The sequence below is a fragment of the Lemur catta genome, chromosome 17 (assembly GCF_020740605.2).
Source record: "Lemur catta isolate mLemCat1 chromosome 17, mLemCat1.pri, whole genome shotgun sequence".
NCBI lineage: Eukaryota > Metazoa > Chordata > Mammalia > Primates > Lemuridae > Lemur > Lemur catta.
In genome coordinates this window covers 33,179,327-33,201,419 of record NC_059144.1, presented here as the reverse complement: position 1 = coordinate 33,201,419, position 22,093 = coordinate 33,179,327, and positions in this window count along the sequence as shown.

Here is a 22,093-nt window from a genome sequence, read left to right as displayed (position 1 = left end):
CTAATATTTTGGACGCATTGACTTGAGTGTCCAAGCTGGAGATGCTGCCATTGGAACAGAGGCGTTGGAGTTGGAGCTGAAGGACTGGAACTGGGGTTGGAGACAGAGCCAGGAAAACTGAAAGCCACTGAGAACACCCTGGGCAAAACCTGCTGCTTACACCTCCATGTGCTTTTCCTGCATCTGCTTCTCCCTCCACCCCACCCGACCCCTTCCCCTTCAACCCAGATTCCCCACATCGCTCCCTAAGGTCACCCTGCAAGCACAACAGCCCACATTTTCAAGCTTTGCCCATTGCTGGCACCAAAGATTTTCTAGCTTACAATCCCTCAGAGCCCTGAATACTGTTTTCCAAAATGACAAAGAGCTCTGATAACATATTTCCTCCTGAGGTAAAACGAACGCACCTATTACTGTTCCAGGAGAGGATTTGTACCTTTCCAAAGGACAATGGCCAGACCACTAATTGGACAATGACTGACATCCTTGTTTCTCGAAATAGGATCCTCCTCCTTCTGAGGAGACAAGATAGCGTTCTGGGAAGTGCTCAGGACTGCGGGATAAACTCAGTCCATCCTCCTGAAGGGTCAGTTTCACTCAAAGATTTGAGGATGGGTGACATTAGCTACAACACGAATAATTATGGAAAGGATGAAAAAAATTCTAGCCATTTTTAAGATATTAATAAAACATAATCCTCCAAAGGATTCTCTGCCAAAAGGCTCACACTGAATCTGACCTGCTCGTGAGGGTACCTAGTGGGAAAATTAGACTACGTCAGTGTACTATCCCAAAGGCGGGAATTTCTGGACATTGAAGGGCAAATATTTTAGAGCCAGCAAATCTTATGACACTCCCATAAATCATTTCTCTTTGGCCCACCCAGACACCACAGACAACGCCTAGGCCTTAAGTGACAGTTCCTTGTTTAGCTGCCTTCCCTAACTTTACAACTTGGTGCATAAAATACCTTTCAGATGATGTAAATCCATCCACTACAAGCCCTTAGGTTTTTCTGTTACATGCTGTTTTAAGTATAACACATTTGCTTTCTTCCTGCAGAGAACATATTCTGATTCCAGAAAAGTCTGCCAGGGAAGAAAAAAAAAAATGCATACACCAACTTCTTGAAACATTCGGCACCTGCCACAATCACCAATAAATCTAAACTGGACAGCTTGACATTTCCTCAAACAAGACCCCACCTTCCAAAGAACATTTGCCCTAACATGAAAAACAATAAAAGCCCAGCTGATAGAATGCAAAACATTCTTCCTTGTCTAACTGGAGAAGTAAAAACAAAATAATTGCTTGCTTAGGCAGCGATTTGAGCCATTCCACAGTCCATGAATGTTACAGTCCTATTCAAATGGCATCAGTAATAACCCTCAATAATCTTCAAATTGGAAGAATTTATATGCTGTCTCAACACTCCATTTTTTTTTTTTTTAAATCTACCTGTCCAAAGAAAACTGCACTCTGATCTTCTTAAGCATTGTGTATGCCTGAATGAGTGCTGTGGAACTCTGTTGCATCCTTTTCTACTTTGTAAAAACACAGTTGTCAGTTCCGGCTTTAGAAACAATTCAACTTATAAACAATTTAATGGAGGCTTCCTGTCCCCTCCTTTTCCCTTTAACATGGAGCCTTCCTCCGTTGTTTCCAAAGAAGATCTTCGCTTCCCCACTAAGCCCCCACTCCCACAGACCCTCCTCCCTCTCTCTCCACAAGGGCTGCCAAGTTCTCCCAAAAGGAGGACAGGATATAGCAGAGCCTGTCCAGCTTCCCAATCCATCGAGCTGTCTCTTGAAGGGCTGGAAGTTTGGGCTGAGCAGCCTCTGAGCACATTCATTCCAGTCTGCCACTTGGGGAATCCAGTAGACCTTTGCGATGGCCTGGGAAGATAACCATCCCTTGGAACACTGTTGTATAAGAAAAAATGTGTCCAGAGTTCCAAGGGACTTTTGGAACAGAACATTTTCACATGAAAGCACATGATCTACACACTATGTTAGAGACATATGCGTGGTTTCCATGGACCCACAAGCTTTCATGGGTGTTTCCTAGCAATGTCACCAAAAATTAATCAAGAGGCCTTTGGGAAAGGCTGGGCAGACCATCTACTTGCTTAAAGCATTATTAGCAAAGTAGGGGCAAAAAGTTCATTCCTCGAATTTGATTTTTGTTACTTTATAATGGATCGGAAATAGTTACATTGGCAGAAATTAGAACTGTTTTGGACTTCTTTTACTTATTTTATGGCTTGATAGTGTTATTTTGAATTCTATATGGGGAAACCAAGCTTAAGGCCTTTTAACAATATTAAACAGGACTTGATACTAGATAGAGGAAAAAATAAATCAGTATTTGTTCAAATATCAGTCTTGGCTTTTGTACTAACTGGCTAATATCTGGGTGTCCATTTTCTCATGAGTTAGGCTTGCCTAAGGATTCCTTCCAATTTAACATTTCACAATTCCAATCATTTCTCCCCTGTCTTCATGCAAGGTTTTCCAATGGGACCTTCCTTCCCTGGAGGAATCTGTGCTGAGATGCCTCCTGGTTTAGTTGCCAACTCAGCTGTGCCTCCTGGTGCCATGAATTGGCATACTTAGAACCTAATGAAGCAACAGATAACATGAAGGACCTCAGTAAATACTATGTACAAACCTCAGTAAATATCCTTTGCAAACCTCCCTGAGATCGCTCATGATCCAATGTTAATATTCACAGTGTTCCAAGTTAGGCATCATTTAATCCCATCTACGAGATGGCAAACAGGTGGCAAAATCCTCCCAACTCATTATAATTTTAATATTGGCATTACTTTAATTCCCTTTTATTTTAGAAAATAGGTATTAAGACATCCTAGTTTTTGAGAATGGAAGGGTCAATATCACCAAAGTCTGTTAGTCAGAAGAAGAGGAAAAATGAGTTAATGCTTTTTGCTGTCTCTTCTTTGTGCTTTCCTCCTCCTGTCTCTCTCACTCTCGTTCTCTCTCCCTCTTTCTCTCTCATACACATACACACACACACACACACACACACAAACATACACATAAACACACACACAGTCACCATCCCTCCACTGTGTACAAAAATCTCCTTTCAATAGTCAATTTCGTGTTGAGCATAAAGCTAGGTCTACTTGGCAGGGAAGTTTTTGATTCCAAGGAACATTAGATAAAACAACCTGCTAAGTCAAAACACATTGCGTGAACTTTGGAATCAGATTAAAAAAATGGGTCAACTAACTATGGTCTATGGGTCAACTATGGCTCACCGTGTGTTTGTGTATACCTATAAGCTAAAAATGGTCTTTACGAATTTAAATAGTTACAATTGTTTTCAAAAAAATATAAGACACATAAAAATTATATGAAATTCAAATTTCAGTGTCCATAAACAGGTTTATTGGAATTCAGCCACACCTGCTTGCTCATGTATTGTCTATGGCCACTTTCACATTACAACAGAGGAGATGAGTAACTGCAACAAAGACTGTATCGCCCAACAAAGACTTACCTGGCCCTCTACAGACAAAGTTTGCTGACCCCATGAGACAGACCTACAATTTGATTCTGCCACTTAATATCTCTGTGGCATTAAGTAAGGTTCTTGCCCTCTGTGACCTCAAGTTTCTCTTTCTAAGAGTAATGATCTACAAATTGCAGGCATCTAGAATGATACTTGGCACCACATATATTGGTTCTTTTGCCACTTTTCTTTCCCGTGTCTTTCTTTGTGTAGCTGTCAGAGGCATCAGGCCAACAGATGTTGGCAAAGCTCTAATTTGCAAAGAGGGTAGACTACATCATATCTTGGTTGCAAGGACCAGAGCTGGGCTCCTAGGTCTGTTTTAGTAAAAGTTATTTTTGGCCAGTACCTGGACTTTGTATTATTTTCCTTTCAGCAAAGTTGAAAGTAGATATTAACAAATTTGCATCTACCACTTCTGCTATTATACTCCTGGGAAACTCTTGACCACAAGGAAAGTGTGTTTTAGTTGTTAAACTGATAAACCATATAAAAGCAGTCAATAAGTATTCAAAGTTGAGGAGTCCAGACATCCCCCTCCATGGAAATTAGAATTTATTCAAAATGCAATTACTGCAAAGCATAACAACTTCCACAGTGAAAGCCCAAAATCACAAGGTCCTTTGAGACTTCCCTGCTGTTCTCTGGATCTCTCTGCCCACTTCATTCAAAACTTCTTTTTTGAATGAGTTGAAGTCAACTCAACAAGGAAAATGGTACTCTGAGACCAGCTGAGCACATGATTCCTACCTCAGAAGGAAACCACCACGTTTAGAGAAATCAAAGTACAACTTGAGTAGTTTTCTACCTAATTGAGAGGCGGTGTGCTCCTGTGGAATGAACTTTGGAAGTAAACAGGCCTGTGTTCAGATATGAGGGTGCCTCCTACAGCTCTGTGACCTTGCTGTCTGGTCTCTGAACCTCAGTCACCTTATCTGGGTAAGGAGGGAAATAATTTTCACCCCACAGGGTTGATAGGGGACGAAATAAAATGACTTACACAGCAGATTATGAGCTTATAAGCAATGCCCAGCACAAAATACCTGCTCAGCAATTGTTTGGGCCTCCCTCCATATCCTGATTCCAAGTTGAATCAGGGGTTTGGGGTTGCCCCTGTATGGAACACCTATCAGCACCAGGAACTGTGGCCACATACAAGACATCAGTTAATTTTCACAACAGCCTATATGAGTGATATTTCTAGCTTCAGCTTTTAGATGAAGATATGGACTATCCCATCCTGAAGTAATGATGGGAAAGTGCACTTTGCTGTGTGAAACGTATAAATGTAAGAACTGGAGGAACTGTCTGTAGCTGATTGGCTCAGCTGGCCAGCTTTGTTATACAAAAATTACTAATGGTGTCCAGGGCTGTGAAGGTGGTAGAAATAATAAACTTAATCTTGCCAATCTTTTATTAAAAAAAAAAAAACCTTCTATGGAACTACAATATACTGAAAGTGCACTTAAGCATGCAGTTCAATGAACTTTCACAAACTGAATAATACAGCCGTGTGACCAGCACCTTGACTAAGAAACAGCACATGAGTGGCACCCAAGAAGTCCCCAGAAATGCTTTCTTCTGGTCACTAATGCTCAAGGGTAAATGTTATCCTAACTTCTAACAGCACAGATTAGGGGAGGCTGTTTTTGTACTTTATATAAACTACAATCACAGAGTGTGTGCTCTTCTGTGCCTGGCTCCTTTTGCACAACCTTTATGTTTGTAAGATTCATCTATATTGTCGCATATAATTTAGAATTAGATCATACACTCTCAATACTGTACAGCACCCCATTTCGTGAACATGTCACAATGTATTCATCTGTCCTATTGCTGATGGGCATTAGGGTCATTCCAGTCTGGGGGAAGTTGAACACATGGAGTACCATGTCTTTTGGTGACTGTATTACACATTTCTGTCATGTACACACCTACAAGTGGACTTGCTGAGGCTTAATGCAGCTCACGTTCAGCTTTGGTATACTGCCAAGCATTTTTCCAATTTATATTCCCACCAGTAAGTAGTATGTGTGGGTTCTAGTTGTCCCACATCCTCAACATCAGTCGGTATTTTCCATCTTTTTCATTTTTACCATGCTGGTGGATGCCTGCTTGCATTTTTTATTTCTGTCCCATAAACACAAAATATCCAACTACAAGAATGAACGACAAGAAGGGAGTCCAAGGACAGCAAACCAAGGAAGCAGCACAAAAACCCCATGAAAACCACGAGAACTGCAGACACATAATTAGCCACCGGAAAGCATCATCATTGTCAAATGCGTGTGGAACTCACTTTAGTGCTCCATGATTCAGCCCTCCCCCACCCCGCCCACCATGGTGTATTTAAACTAAAATTCTATAAGAGATTCCTGGTTTTCCATCATCCCACATTTTGACTTCAGAATTGCATTTTCTTCCCACCGCTGCCTGGGTCTCTCAAGATAGTCTTAACGAAATCGGGGATATTAGCAAGGAACAAGTAAGGAGAAATAGGAGAAGACTGGTCTCTGGATCCAGTAACAACCGGTAAACATAAATGAGTACTTCAAACTGGGACAGAGTCAGGAGGGAGAGGCCTGGGGTGTTCCCAATACATTCCATCTGCAGGGACCACATCACCAGTCGGATACATGATAACAGCAATACCTTGCCTTTGCACAGCCTTTTGCAATGTACAAGATGCTCTGGGAATCTATGGAACACCGAGGAAGAAACAAGCCCTGTGAAAGCAACCTGCTGCAGGGCTGCTGCTTAGCTGGCCTCACCCCAGAAGCTTTACTGCAGTAGACAGGCAGGGGCTGCCCTCAGCAGATGTGGACTGAAGACACAGGATGGGTCTCATGCTCTCGATCTCTCTCCTGATCCCTGTGTCTGTGTCATACCATCTGACCTCGGGGATGACGTGCTGAAAACAGACCTCCCTCCCTGACACTTCCCATGCAACGTACATCACCACCCCACACAGCAACCCAAGGCAGTTGCAGTTTGGCCACTGAATGTCCCTTAGCACTGTGGTCCCCAACCCCCAGGCCATGGCCCGATACCAGTCTGCTGCTTGTTAGGAACCGGGCTGTGCATCACCGCCTGAGCTCCGCCTCCCCACCCCCCAACTCCTGTCCATGGAAAAACTGCCTTCCATGAAACCAGTCCGTTGGTCCCTGGTGCCAAAGAGGTTGGGGACCACTGCTTTAGCACATGGCCTGAATGTCATATCTCATAATAATAGCCGATACTTACTGAGTGCCCACTCCGCGCTGGCAGTATTCTAAACACATCACACGCATTGTGTATTTTGATTGGGCTTGATCCCCACAACACTCAGAGTCATAATTCACAAGGCCCAGTACGAATCCAGACCTGCTCCTTCTTCCGTTTGGGCCATGTGATCTGAGGAGAGTTGCACCTTCCCTCTCCCAAACACACGCATGCCTGCTGATGCTTAAAATCCCACAGTTCTAACTTTTTCCCCACGTCAAAAATGGTGTTTGTACTTGTTTGATGCATTACTGTTTAATGGGCACATTATCAAACACCTTAAGGCACTATGTTTGGAAGGAAAAAGACCCTTTGTAACCCAGGAGCCCAGGAAAATGGGCTTCTGAGAGGTCAGGAACATGAACCGCTGGGCAGTTTCTCCTGCCCTTTAATATTTCTAAATCCACAAATAGTTTTATAGATTTTCTTTGAGGCAACTCTCTCAGACTCTGAGGCGAAGACTAACTCAGAAGGATAAAGCAGACACCAAACTATTTCTTCAATCCCAACATGGCAGAACAAATAAGTCCCCTTTCATTTTGTAATTGAAGCTAAATTTAATTATTTTACCCAATGAAGTATTAACCCTCATGTGGCTATGGTTGAAGAAAAGATCTAGATATTTCACAGTTGCCAGAGGTATAATGGGTCCTTGCAGCCCACTGGGACATCATGGGGATACATGTGGAGGTGGGACATCAGGAGATGCACAAACCCAACACCACCACCCAACCCCAACACCACCAAGGTAGGAGGAGAAGCCTCCTCTCTCACCTCTCATCTTCCACTTGGTCTATTCTCTGGTCTTGTTTGCCTCCAATCCATTTTCCACACTGTAGCCAGAGAGAGTTTTCACCACCAGAGTGTTTCATTCTCCTGCTTAAAGCTCCTCCTTGGCTACCCCTTTGTTCTTTGAGTAAGATCCCAAATGCTAACAGGTACAAAAGTACAGCTGGTATGGGTACGCACAGTCATACCCAGTGGAATGGTAGCATTGGAGACTCCAAAGGTGAGAGGTTGGAAACTGGGTGAGGAACGAAAGATTACCCACTGGGTACAGTGTGCACTATTTGAGTGATGGGTACACTAAAAGCCCAGACCTCACTGCTATGTAATATATCTATATAACAAAATTGCCCTTGTTCCCCCTAAATATATTGAATTTTTTTAAAGTACAGCTAGATAGGAAGAATAAGTTCAATGTTCTATAGCACTAGAGGATGACTATAACTGACAACTTATTGTAGATTTTCAAATAGCTAGAAGAGTGGATTTTGAATGTTCCCAACACAACAAAACGATCAATGTTTGAGGTGATGGATTTGCTAATTACTCTGATTCGATCATTTACACATTGTATACGGGTATCAAAATATCACACTGTACCCCATATATATGTGCAATTATTATGCGCCAATTGAAAATAATAATGAAAGCAAGAAAATGCTTACTACCATCAACAGTGGCCTGAGGAGCCTGGCTCCCCACCCACCTTAGTTGACTCGTCTCTCCCCAGTCCATGTGCCTGTTGTATGAACATTCTTCTAGTTCTTCATACACACTGAGCACTCACCTACCCTCAGGCCTTTCCCTGCACTGCCCCTCTGCCTGAAAAAAACAATTAAACAGCTCCTGCCCCTTGTCACCTAATGAACTTCAACGCACTCCCTGGGCTTCTGCTTCGATTTCTACGAGAAACTTTTGTCAAGTCCCACATGTGGATAAGACCCAAGTCTCCTTAATACTTTCCCTTGAACTAACACCACGTCCAGGGTGTCTGGCAGATGTGGGGGGGAGGGGATGGTTGTATACATACATAACGAGTGCAATGCGCACCCTCTAGGGGATGGACACGCTTGAAGCTCTGATCTGAGGGGCGGGGGCAAGGGCAATATACGTAACCTAAACTTTTGTACCCCCATAATATGCTGAAATAAAAAATAAAAAAAAAACATCACGTCCACTGACCACGATTGTCTGCTCATTTGTCTTTATCTTTGAATATCTCGCTCACCAGTGTATCTATTCCACGTCCTCATACCAAGCCTGGCTCACAGTGAGCACTAAAATATTTTTTCATGCTGAATGAATTGAATAATTTGTTCATTAAACTAAGATCATCTCTTCTAATCAAATAACAATAGATCGCCAAACTGCCCTCAACCTTCTAAGATATAGGCTTGCCCTTCTTTTTGAACAGGAAGAAGAGAAGCTTCAGGCAGAGAAGAAAGCCCACACTCTGTAAAACCAAATGAATTAATTCCACTTAGCCAACAAGTAAATACAGGATTAGGAGTCAAACGGCAACAAAAACCCCCCCATTCTCTGGCATGTGTAGAATGCACGACTAGCTCTGAAATGTCTTCTAGTTTCCCAGACTGCTTTTGTTGCTTAATTGTTCAGCAAAAAAAGAAGGAAATTCGGGCACTCCCAGGTCTCCCTCCCACGGAAACCTGTTTTACTAGCTGCATTTTATATGGCTGCAGAAGGCCCCAGAAGGAACTTATGGGAACGAACAGGGACTAACAACCGTGTATCCTTCAGCTCCAGAACACACACTCAGGCTCATAAGAGACTCCAGGTTGCGTGTTTTCCTTGTGTTCCGCTCCGAGCGGCTGCGTCACTCCTTGAACTTGTATTTTGGTGCTTGTATAAAGCCTTCCTTCTGTGGTTCACTCCCAGTCTTAAACCTTGCATGTGACCACATGTAAATGCGTATTTTTATGGTCCTATAATCTCAGGACTTTTAAACCTCTGTTGCTTAAAGGCATACAATGAGCTGAAGCAGAAAACTCTGGAGGGTTCTGATCAGCTAGAAGAAGTTTATGTGCTTGCTCTAAGTGACTTCATGGCTTCAGTTCTTGTAGGAACTGGGCATAGCCGTGATAAGGTTCTAATTCATTCTTCGGGACCTTCCAGACAAAAATCAAATGTCATTAGAAAATACGCAGCCTATTTCTACGTAAATGCCTCGTGTGCAGATAGCAGTATCTGTCTGCTCTTTGGCAGGCTTCCTTCTTACAGCTTGTTCCCCAGCCTATGACACAGTACATCCTCAGAATTGATTTTCTTTCCTGAGCCTTGCGGGTTGGATGGCCTTCATGAAAAGTGGAATTTTTTTTAAATCAATTTTATTGTGTATATTTAAGGTTTACAACATGATGTTATGGGATACATATAGATAGTAACTATTTTACTATCTATAAATGGTTACTCTAGAGTAAATGATTACTCTAGTGAAACAGACGGACATATCTATCGTCTCACACAATTACCTTTTGTGGTGACAAGAGCAGCTAAAAGCCACTTGTTTACAAAAATTCTTAATACAATTTTATTACCTTTAGTCCTCATATCAAACATTAGATCTCTAAACTTAGTCATCCTACATATATGCTATTTTGTATCCTTTGAAATTCATCTCTTCATTTTCTCTTCCTTCCTGCCTCTGCTCATGGTAACCACTGTTTTATTGTCCATCCCTGTGTATTTGAGCTCTTTTTTTTTAATATTCCACATATAAGTGAGATCATGCAATATTTTTCTTTCTGTGTCTGCCTTATTTCACTTAACATAACACCCTCCAGGTCCATCCATGTTACGACAAATCTCCTTTTTTAAGGCTGAATAATATTCTATCGTGTATATATGCACATACCACATTTTCTTTATCCACTAGTCTGTCAACGGACATTTAGGTTGTCTCCACATCTTGGCTATTGTGGCTAACACTGCAGTGAGTACGAGAGTGCAGATATATCTTTGCAAGGTGATGATTTCGTCTCCTTTGGGTATATATTATAGCTGGAGAGAGATTGCTAGGTGTTATGATAGTTCTATTTTTAATTTCTTTGGGAACTTCCACAATGTTTTCCATAATGGTTGTACCAATATACATTCTTAAAAGTGGGATATTTACAAGGAAAAAAATAGAAAAGAATTAGGCTCAAGATCCAGAAAATCTCTCTTTGTGTTCTGCAGAAAGCCTTTCTAATGTTCTTGCAACTAACATTTCTTTTTCTTATTTCTCATTCTTCATGCCTATAGTTGAATATTTTATGGATCTTGGGCAATAGCACAAAGATAGGCAAAGTGGAAAGAAAACCACAAAGTTTCTATTTCATATTTGGATCCTGTTTTTCTCCAAAATAATCATCATTTCTTTGGCACTGACCATGGGAGATTACATATCAAAAGAATATTAGCTAGTGTTAACTTGATGAAAAATACTGTATCCACCTCTCTACTTTAATGTCATGAAATTAAATTTTCTATACCCAAAACACTTGAGATGTTTTTCCATTATATAAGTTTAACTCTCATGTGCATAAAACATTTGGTTTTTAATGCCAAATCGGTCAGTTTACAGTCACTTTTTTGAGTCCCATTTGACTTTCATTTCTCTCTTTTTTTCTACTTTGTTTTATTTTTAAAAAGCCATTTGTTTCTGAAAAAATTGTCATATAAAAGAAAATAAGATCAAGGCCCCCCCCCCAACATTTTGGTCAAGGTCTTCACTTCCAGGCAAGTAAATTCTGTATTCAAAGACCCCACAGGGAAGTGGGTGGGAATGGTTACATTTCTAGCCACGCCGTGTTTCTAACTTGAGTTTATTTGCAGTGAAAATTCCCAAGGTTTTGCTTTGTTTTATTTTGGTTTTGTTCATTTGTTTCCTCTCTGATCTGTATGTGTGCCAGCAGATCATTTCTGACCCAAATGAACAATTTTACATATATCCCTGTTCATTTTGACTTGTTAGATTTGGCCCTAACTCAGCTGTCATGACCCTTTGGATTTTAAGTCACTCTCAAAGCCAATTCAAGTCTGTCATCTAGAAATTTTGTTCTCTCCCAGCATTGTGTTCATGACACACTTGATAATCATATTTTCAAATCTTCATCTGAGAATCTGATTACAGTGTTGGTAAGTGCAGATCAAGAAACAAGCTTGGGCACCCACTAGGAGGGCTAGAGTTTAAAAGATTGGATTTTTATTGGTGCAGTTCCTCAGGTGGACAATCAGGAAAGAGTTTTGACAGTAACAACTGGTGAGGGTTGATGGAGATGTTCTATTTCCAGCCCTTGAGTTTTCTAAGAATGGGAGGACTTACAAACAGGAATGGCTTCTGGCAAATTGAAGTTGATACTAGATAACCTCCTTGCTAAAGGTTTACGAAATTGTTTTCTTTGGTATCTTGGAAAAGAAAAATGATTCCTCCTATACCAACATCTCTTTTTGTATGTCCCTACGTTTAAAGGAGTTGGCCCTGAAAAAAATCAGTCGTGTGGGAAGCTAGTTCTCACTCACATTTTCGGGGAATCACCCCAGAGTGAGGTCTCCTATCAGCTGGCCCTGTGCATTCTAAGAACAAGCAGCCAAGGCTCTTCTCTCTTTCCTGGAGACCCAGATATATCTCAGAGACTTATAGAGCATTCCAGAGCAGTCGGTAAAATCTGAGGCAGGTGTTTTACTTACCTGCTTACTTACACATACCTAGAGTGAGCTACAAAAATATCTGAAGTGGATGGCCAGAAATTCCTCAATCAGAACATTTTCTTTCTCTCTCTCTTTGCAGCTCCAGCACACCTTGATGGCATTAGAGTATAGCATGAAACATATGGTTTTGACACCTCTGTGACATGGAAGCTTTCTTTCAATATTGTGTGTATGTATTAAGCATTTGTAGCCTTAAAGGCATGAGTATGTTCTCCTGTACTCATGGGATGTGATCAAATTACATTCATGCACCAAAGAATCCACATTGCACCTTTTTTTGTGCTTTTAAATACTTGAAATCTAGTAAGAACCTTTAGGAATTACCACACCTACCTTGCAAGTACATTTAGATTGTGTACATTGTGTGCACATTTGTAACTGTCACATTCTCATGGCATTTATAACTTTGGGTAAATAGTGAAAGAAAGGAATTCAGTGAGGCAATGAATGAGTAATTATAAAAACCAATCTAAACCTCAAGAAAAGAAAATTGTGGATTTCATGTCAAATATTGAGTCTTCTCTATAATGAGCTTTCTCTTACAAACCGAATGGTGGTTTCAAGCCGGAGCCATCGATTAAAATTAGTGACTGAAACGATTATGAGAAACATGATTTTTACATAGTCTCAAATTATCTCCTCTACAGAACACTTATTAATTACAACAAGAAAATGTGTGACTTTATAGTGGAGAAAACTAGCAGACACTACCTTAACCAAGTGATCAAGGTTAATATCAGGAATGATACGATATCAACTTCACATGCCTCCTGATATGATGTGCTCAGAAGGACACAGTATCACTTTTGTAGGATTCCTACTAAAAGTGCATAACCTGAAAAAAATCACAAAAAACAAAACAAAAAAAAAAAACCCCAGATAGATCCAAACTGAGGAAGCTTTTACAAAATAACTGGCCAAAAATTTTTAAGGTTCAATGTCACAAAACACAATGAAAGACTGAGGAAATGTTTCAGATTAAAGGAGAATAAGTGCAGATGACAGCCAAAGCAACAAACAATCTTAGATTGGATTTTGGACCAGCAAAAGGATATTAGTAGAAGAACTGGTGAAATTTAAGTAAGGCCTGTAGTTTAGACAATAGGATAATATCAACATTAATTTCTTCATTTTGATCACTGTACTGTGGTTATAAGAAATATTAATATTTGGGAAGTCTGGATGAAGACATACTGAAATTATTCATATTTGTATAAATAATTGTATACATAAATAAATATATTTGTGTATAAATAAATAAATAAAATATATTTGTACCTTTCTTATAAATCTGAAATTATTCAAAAATAAAAAATTAAAACAAAAACATTAAAGCTAAAATAGATGAATAAATGTACCCACATATATGTCACATCTGATAAATTGCTAAAGAAGAAAAAAAAAGAATGGTTGAGAAATCTAAAGGTTTGAGAACTACTGAATTAAATGATATATAAGACCCCTCTTCACAGTAAAGTCTTACAATTTCATGAATTATGAAATTTAGAAAACCCCATGTGCCAGGATCAATTGCTTTAAGAAAACCTGACTTCAAATTGAACCAATGAGAGAGAAGTCATTTGAATTTCTTACAGCGTTACATTCACACCAGGATGTAGGATTAGCTCACACTTTAATGAGAGACATTGATTACTTGAAATTAATGTGCTTCTTGTCTTTTCCACTACTAGATTCATGTACTCATGTGTATAATCAATGTGTCTCATTCTAGATAACACAAATCATCCAAATTCATTCCAACCTAGACTGGCCTGATGCCCTGCTTCCCAATACTCACAGTTCGAGTGTTCACAAATTAAAATTTTCATTTCAAATTCCCCTAAATATGCAGGAGATAAAATCGCTGCTACAGATATAGAAAATATATTTTGTGGGACTGTTTAAATATAACCCACTTCATTGTGCCTCTGTGTTAAATTTTTTAAATAACAACATGCACTTAACGTGGCAATGTCCACATTTTAAAATGAAGGTAGAAAAGTATATTTGAATTTGAAAACAAATTCCCTGGCTAAGATGAAATTGCTTAACATCACTTATTCCTACACTTAAAAACATTGTTTGGAGGAAGTAGTCCATGTTGTTTTTACCAAGGGTACTGTCTTCTCCTGCACAATAGTGGTGGGAACAGACTTAGACAGCACCCTGGGGTTCTGGCATTTTCTCTGCCACTCACCAGACCTGCCTCAATTTCCTCAGCTGTAAATAGAGGAAAATGGGCAAGAAGTGGATCTTAAACCCTGTTTTATGCACCTTTTCGGCAGTCTGATGAAGCCTATGCCCTCTTCTCAGAGTCATATTTTTAAATACATAAAAGAAACATATAAAATTATCCCAAAAAACTAATTATATAAAATACAATCCTCAAAATCATTTTAAATGTATGATATAGTAATGTACATGTTTTCTTTAGTAATACACTAAAGAAATGATCTAGCAGTGGATCTAGTAACTACCATAATTTCAAAGAAGTGATGACCATAAATGATATCTTGAGATCTCTACAACACTGTCATGTGATAGGAAGACATCTTCCATTTCTACTATCTGAAAATCTTGGGAACAGCTGATGTTCTTCAGTTTTGTTGTTTTCATCTGAAATAGAAAGAAATGGTATATTTCAATTAGAACTGAGTGGAAACAAAAATGTAATTATTTTCCCATCCAAGTTTGTAGATCCCTCTGGATTTTCTCCAAGGATCCTTTGGTTACGAAACTCTAGGCCAAATGACCTCCAGGTTCTCTCCCATCCCCATGTGTCTGTCATTTCTCTAATCTTCTCTAGCCACATACCTTGAGGACGGTAGTTGATCATGTGTAAGTGTGTGTGCCTCTCTCTAGGGACTCAAGTTTAACAAGATATCAAAATATTTCATTTGCAAGTCTTGGCTGCTGTACAGCACTTAGCAAAGCAGAGCCAGTTTTCCTAGTTGAGATTGGTCAACACCAGGTTCATTTGTCTAGCATTTCACAAAATATTTTCCCACATTTGTCCAACTGCAGTTTGAAGGCTATAACTGACAATATAAATGTGCCCTAAGGTGGAAAGTCCGACCCCATTTCCCTGAGTGATCTCCAGGGTTGGCCATTACCATGCAGATGCCCGGAGTCAAGGGATCTCCATGGATCTGCTAATTATTCCCCAGACTTTTCTACCAGCAATAAAAATCCCATTTGTTGTAGCTTGTTTGCAGAACAGCCCCCATTTCCACAGTGATGGTATTAATTAGCAAAAACCTGTGAAAATGACCAGAGTTTATATGCTTTAAGGGGAGGGAAAGAAAGGACCCTGAGTCACTTCTAAATATTCTTATAAATCCCATATAGCAACCAGGGGCTAAACGCTCACTTGTGTTAGATACTGTGACTTCTAATGCTTTATAACCCTAAGTGGGAATTAGTCGGGGCCTCAGGTTCCCATTATAGTAGTGACCTTGGTGAATCCTGAATGCAAATGGATGGTGAATTTCTCAGATAATCAATCACCATTTCCTGATGGCCTGGTGGCACCTCACAGTGGGGCTGGAAAGATCCTATATGCACCATTCTTGGAAGGAAGATCCCTGCCCACTGGGGAGCTATAGAAATAAAACATCCCTCCAGGGTTCCAGAAGATATTCCAGATGATGACAGGGGGTCGGGGATTGGAGAGTGATGAAGTGTGTCCCTGCCCTCCAGCCTAGAAGGACACACAATCTTTAACCTCGGAGGCAGCTGATATACCCACACAGGGACGGAGGCTATAGGAAAAGGAAGAGCAAAGCTAGAAACATTTTCATCAGTGATCTCGTTCAGTCTTTTTTTGGAGCAGTTTTACTTTTCGTGTTTGTTTGTTTGCATTTGCATTAATATTTAACTTAAGTGGCCCTATTTTCTATTTGTAACAGCTTATCCACAAGGAGAAAATGGTCTGTCCTACTCTAAAAATCCCAGGACTTAATCACTTTCTAAGCAAGTGTGAGTCTCACTTTAGTTCTGAAGGGTTAAACAAATGGATAAAGGGTAATAAATCTTGCCTCTTCACTTTCAATGAGTGTTTCAGAATGTTTTACTCCCTAATTTCTACCCTGAGCCAACAATCACTGCTGACTTTAGCTAAGAATTCTATTTTTTAATTTTTTTATAGCTGCAATGCGAATTTCCCATGCAGTTTTTATTAACTCTGTTTCATTGCAAGGCCTTGCAAGCAAAAAATGGCCCTTATTTTTATTTGGAGAAATCTATTTTGGTGACAATCTAGCCTCAGGGTAGCTATCTGTCAATCTCTTTGCTTTTTTTCCTGTTGAAACAAGCATGGGAAAGTTGCAAGACAAATGCCACACAGGGCAGGGCTGATGGAATCAGCATACCAACCCTCATCTTTGGCCAGCTCCATACCAGAAAGTGAAAGGAAAGTAAATGAAGAGAATGTCCAACTGTATAAGGTGGAAGAAAATGCCTATACATCTACCAGCTTTTATTCTCAGCATATGGAAGGCCTTACGTTCTCACCACTTATCAATTTTTCCCACAGATGACATGATGTGGGATTATGCGGAGAGGCTAGAGTATTAATATTTACAATAAGCAACATGTCTCCTTAAAAAGGCAATGGGAGCAAAGTGCTGATGTTTTAGGACTGCAACCCCAGGGCTTCCTAACTTCTTCATTCACCATGACCCCTCTGGAGATAAAGCCAAATCCTTCCAAGGTAGGCACACAGAGGTCTCAAGTAGGGATTATTGAAACTCAAACCCCAGCACCTCACTACAAAATGACACTATGACAGTTGGGCCAGTCCTCGTGTGGGCACAGCATGAGACCAGCCAGTTTGCCTAGGCACACACAAGCTTGTCCTCTGAAGCCTCAGTTGCTTGAGTGAAAATAATATTTGAATCCCCAACCCCTCAAGCTAAATTCTGAAAACAAATGGGAAAATATTATCTTGGGAACAAGGGGAGATATGAATATCTTTGCATAAGACTTGCATTGCCCCAGATCTTTACATGATTTCACTTAATCCTCCTTGGCAACACTACCAAGTAGGCTTTATTTTCACCTTTTGTATATGAAGACAAGGTTGGCAAGGGAATTAGTAGCCAAATAAGTAGTTATATAACTTCTGATATCCTCTCTTTATGTGGCACAATCAGAGAAAGACAAAGTTGGAAGAAACCCTAGAGATCATCTGGTTTTGCCTCTCATTTTTCAGCTGATAGGTGAGAGGAGAGAGACAAATCCAGCTTATCACCTGTTTTTGCAAATAAAATTTTATTGGAACATAACCATGCTTGTTCATGTAAAATGGCGCAACTGCTTTGGAAAACTGAGTGATTGTTTCTTATGACATGAAATATGCACCTTCTCTCTGACCCAGCAATTCCCCTAATGGGCATCTGAAGGGTTAAACAAATAGATAAAAGGTTATAAATAGTCCCTCTTCACTTTCACTGAGAAATAAGAGCATATGCTGACAAAAGATCTTTCCATGAACTTTCATGCCAGCTTTGTTTATAATGTCCAAAAATTAGAAATAACTCAACTATCCATCAGCAAGAATGGATTTTACACAACATTGTGGATGAGCCTCAAGAATATTATACCAAGTGAAAGAAGCCAAACTCAAAAGAGTACATGTTGTTTGATTCCATTTAGATGAAGTTCTAGAACAGGTAAGACTAATCTAATCAATAGTGGTTACCTGGGCTGGACGGAGGGGCAGGGATTGACTAGAAAGGGGCAGAGAGAACTTCTAGAAAGATGAAAATGTTCTAAATCTTGAACATTTAGTGGTGGATCCATGGGAGTATGTATTTGTCAAAACTCAGTGCGTATCCTTAGGGTCTGTGCATTTCACTGAATGTAAATTAATCCTCAAAAAAAAATAAATTTAGAAAAAGAATGCCTGTAGGGAAAAGGCAGAGGATTAATAAATGTGTCTTCAAACATTCAGATGGGCAAAAAAACATATGAAAAATGCTCAACATCACTAATCATCAGAGAAATGTAGATTAAAACTATAATTACATACCATCTTATCCCAGTCAGAATGGGCATTATTAAAAGTCAAAAAATAACAGATGTTGGCAAGGATGCAGAGGAAGGGGAACACTTATACACTTTTGGTGGAAATGTAAACTAGTATAAACTCTATGGAAAACAGTATGGAGACTTCTTGAAGAACTAAAAATAAATCTACCATTCAATCCAGCAATCATACTACTGGGTATCTAACCAAAGGAAAAGAAATCATTATATCAAAAAGATACCTGCACTCATATGTTTGTTGCAGCACAATTCACAATAGCAAAGATACAAAATCAACCTAAGTGTCCACCGATGGATGCATGGATAAAGAAAATGTGAGACACACACACACATATATATATACAGACACACACACACCATAGAATACTATTCAGCCATATAAAAAGAATGAAATCATGTATTTTGCAGCAGTATGGATGGAACTGGAGGCCATTATCTTAAGTGAAATAACTCAGAAACAAAAAGTGAAATACCACATGTTCCCACGTATAAGTAGAAGCTAAAAAATGTGCACACATGGACACAGAGTGTGGAATAATAAACATTGGAGACTCAGAGGGTGGGACGGTGGGAGGGATGAGAAATTACTTAATGGGTGCAACGCACACTGTTCAGTGATGGCTACACTCAAAGCCCAGACTTCACCACTACGGAATATATCCATGTGACAGAACTGCACTTGTACCCTCCCCCAATCTATAAAAATAAAATAAAATAAATGAATAAATAAATGAGCCTTCAAAGATGCAATTTTCAGATACTTTGACCCCTGGCACAGAGAAGATCTGATGGGGGCCAAGTGACAGCCACAAGAAATAGCTTGTGAGTAGGGGTCAGACCCCAGCAGACATCCCCCTACCAATCAGCATATAAACTAAGCAAAAGCCATATGTATACCAAACAAAGGAGACATTAAAACTAGTTCCACATACCTTTTTCCAACTGAATTGCATGCCCCCAAGCCCTCCTAATTATTAATAGAAATTTAGGGGCCACCACATTGAACCTTAAATCACTTAGCCATCCAGCCACCCAGACTTAAGGCACCCTTTCCCAGCCATTTGTAAATTCTTGTCCACCCTTTCAGCTCCCTGGATTCACTCACATGCTCCACTCACTGCCCTAAACCACTGGAATAATTAACTACATGAGTAAATACAGTCCAGGTACCATGCTTACAACAGTGCCAGAGACGTAGCAAATGCCCAGGCAATGTCAGATACCATTTTCCACTTCTGTCTTCCCCTTTAGTCTCCTTTAGTCCCACTGGATACTGAGGCATGTTTGGGGGAACAGGGTCTTAGATATGTTTTCTCAACTTTTCTAGGGTTTCTAAATGGGCTGTAAGAGCCTGTCCAGAAGGTAAGAGACCAGAGAGTACGATTTTTCTCTAGAGGGGCCTAAATTCTCACCATGTTCACCATACCCTAGAATTTCAGAGGGCTCTGGGACCTCAACATTTTATACTTGAGCAAACCAAGGCCCAAGCTGGAAAAATGGGCTTCACCAAGCTCATCAATCTGTCAGAAGGATGTTAGGGATTTGTAATCTTTGGACAGGAGTGGACATGAGTGGACACTAGTGGATGTGAGTGGACTTTGGTGGACATGAGTAGACATGAGTGGACCTAAGTGGACTTTGGTGGAAGTGAGTGGACGTGAGTGGACATAAGTGGACATGAGTGGACATCAGTGGACATAAGTGGACATGAGTGGATGTGAGTGGACCTGTCTGACATAATGCTTGGCACATAGTAGTACCTCAATGATCAGAAGTGTTTTCAATAACAATAGAGCATCCCCTTTCTCTAGGCACATGGGAAAATTAGCCCTGAGGCCTACCACCCCCAGCCCACTCACTCCCACCCCATTCTAAATGTATCCCAGGGTCAGGGGTTCAAAAACAAAGTTGAGCGTGAGGGCTGTCTTAAGCCAAAGTGATGAAGTCACGTTCTGGTCCCACTCTTACCTGGGCCTTTAGGGAACTAGAGAAGAATGATGCTACAAGTATCCGGCACAAGCAAACAAAAGAGGAGACAGCAGCCTGACCTCCAAACTTCAAACCTAGACCAAGCAACAGTTCCAAAACAGCCTCAAACTGGGGCACAATGAAGTATTATGTAACCAGAAGGCTCCTTTATTTATTCCACTGGCAAACATTTCCTGCTTGGTTTTGTATAAACACGGGTGCAGAATTTCCTAGCAGTCGTATCTTCTGTGGGGCCAGCTATCATTACCCTGTTTGGTTTGGAAGGCTGACCTCATTGTTCCAGCAGCTCACTTCTCCTCACACCAGACGCTGTCACTGGTGAATTGGTTCCATTTAGGGATGGCGTTTAGGTTAAACACTCCTGGATTCACAATGCAATAAGGTTTAGTCGTCCAAAGTAGCATCAGCAACATGAAGGAATCTCTTCTTCTAGAAAACTGGGAGCTCAGGTGTAGTCCTGAGCTTGTGCCCCAGTTTGACGCTGTTTTGGAACTGTTGCTTGGTCTAGGTTTGAAGTTTGGAGGTCAGGCTGCTGTCTCCTCTTTTGCTTGCTTGTGCTGGATACTTGTAGAATCATTCTTCTCTACTTCCCTAAAGGCCCACGTAAGAGTTGGACCAGAACGTGACTTCATCACTTTGGCTTAAGACAGCCCTCACACTCAACTTTGTTTTTGAGCTTTTTTGGGAGGTGGAAAGAAGGCAAAGATACTTACAGGCTTCATTCAGGCAAGGTCCCACCTTGGTAAACCATGTATACGTGAGAGAACCTAGTCTATTCCAGAAGAAGTCTAAGAATTTTAGCAGATCATTCCAGGCATATCACACAATTATATAAGAGAGGCACTATTTTATTCTCATTTTACAGATAAGGAAACTGAGGCACAGAGAACCAAGGTGGCACAGTGAATAAATGGCAGAGCCCATCCATATTCAAATCCCAGCAGAAGAACTCTATACCCTGTGGTCTAATCCACTTCCTGGGAACAGGAAGAAGGCTGAGATAGAAAAACTATAGGTACACAAATATCAGTGATAAGTAGCAATAATAATAACAGCTAACATTTATACAATGAGCTAGGTACTTGTGGTCCACATGGAGACACACCACCCAGATCCTTCTTCGGGAAGGGCTTGCTGCCCAGCTGCAGGGTAGACGATCTGCACACAACCTCCAGCTGCCAGCTCCTTCAGGGTCTGCGTCAGTTGTAGGCAGTGTCTGCCAAGCCCAAGCCACATCCCTTCTTGGGACAGCCCACATCAAATGACTGATCTATGCAAAAATTTAAATAATTGATCATCTTGACTCAACCCCCAACAGCTCTGGAGGGCTATTCTAGCTCCAGAGTCTATGCTTGGTTGGTTGAGGCTTCATCAGACTTGCAACACATTTTGACTCATTTGTCCCAATCCCAATTCCTAATTCTTCCTTTCATGGGTATTAACCCTTAACAAATATCTCGCATCCCAAACTCTGTCCCAGTGTCTGCTTCCAAGACACCAAGCCAAACCCACTCCAAGTGTCAATGACTATAGTAAATACTGAGATCTAATCTATTCACCTAATGAAAGTCCCATTTTATCTTTAAAAAGAAGAAGAAAAGGAAGGAAGGAAGGAAGGAAGGGAGGAAGGAAGGAAATTAACAGAAATTATGTACCACCTGAGATTCATGACCATAGGCCTTAAAAAATTGAATTTGTAACACTTTTGGACAGCTATGAAAGTAGCTGTCAGTGGTCAACTAAGCACCATCCTGGATGAGGA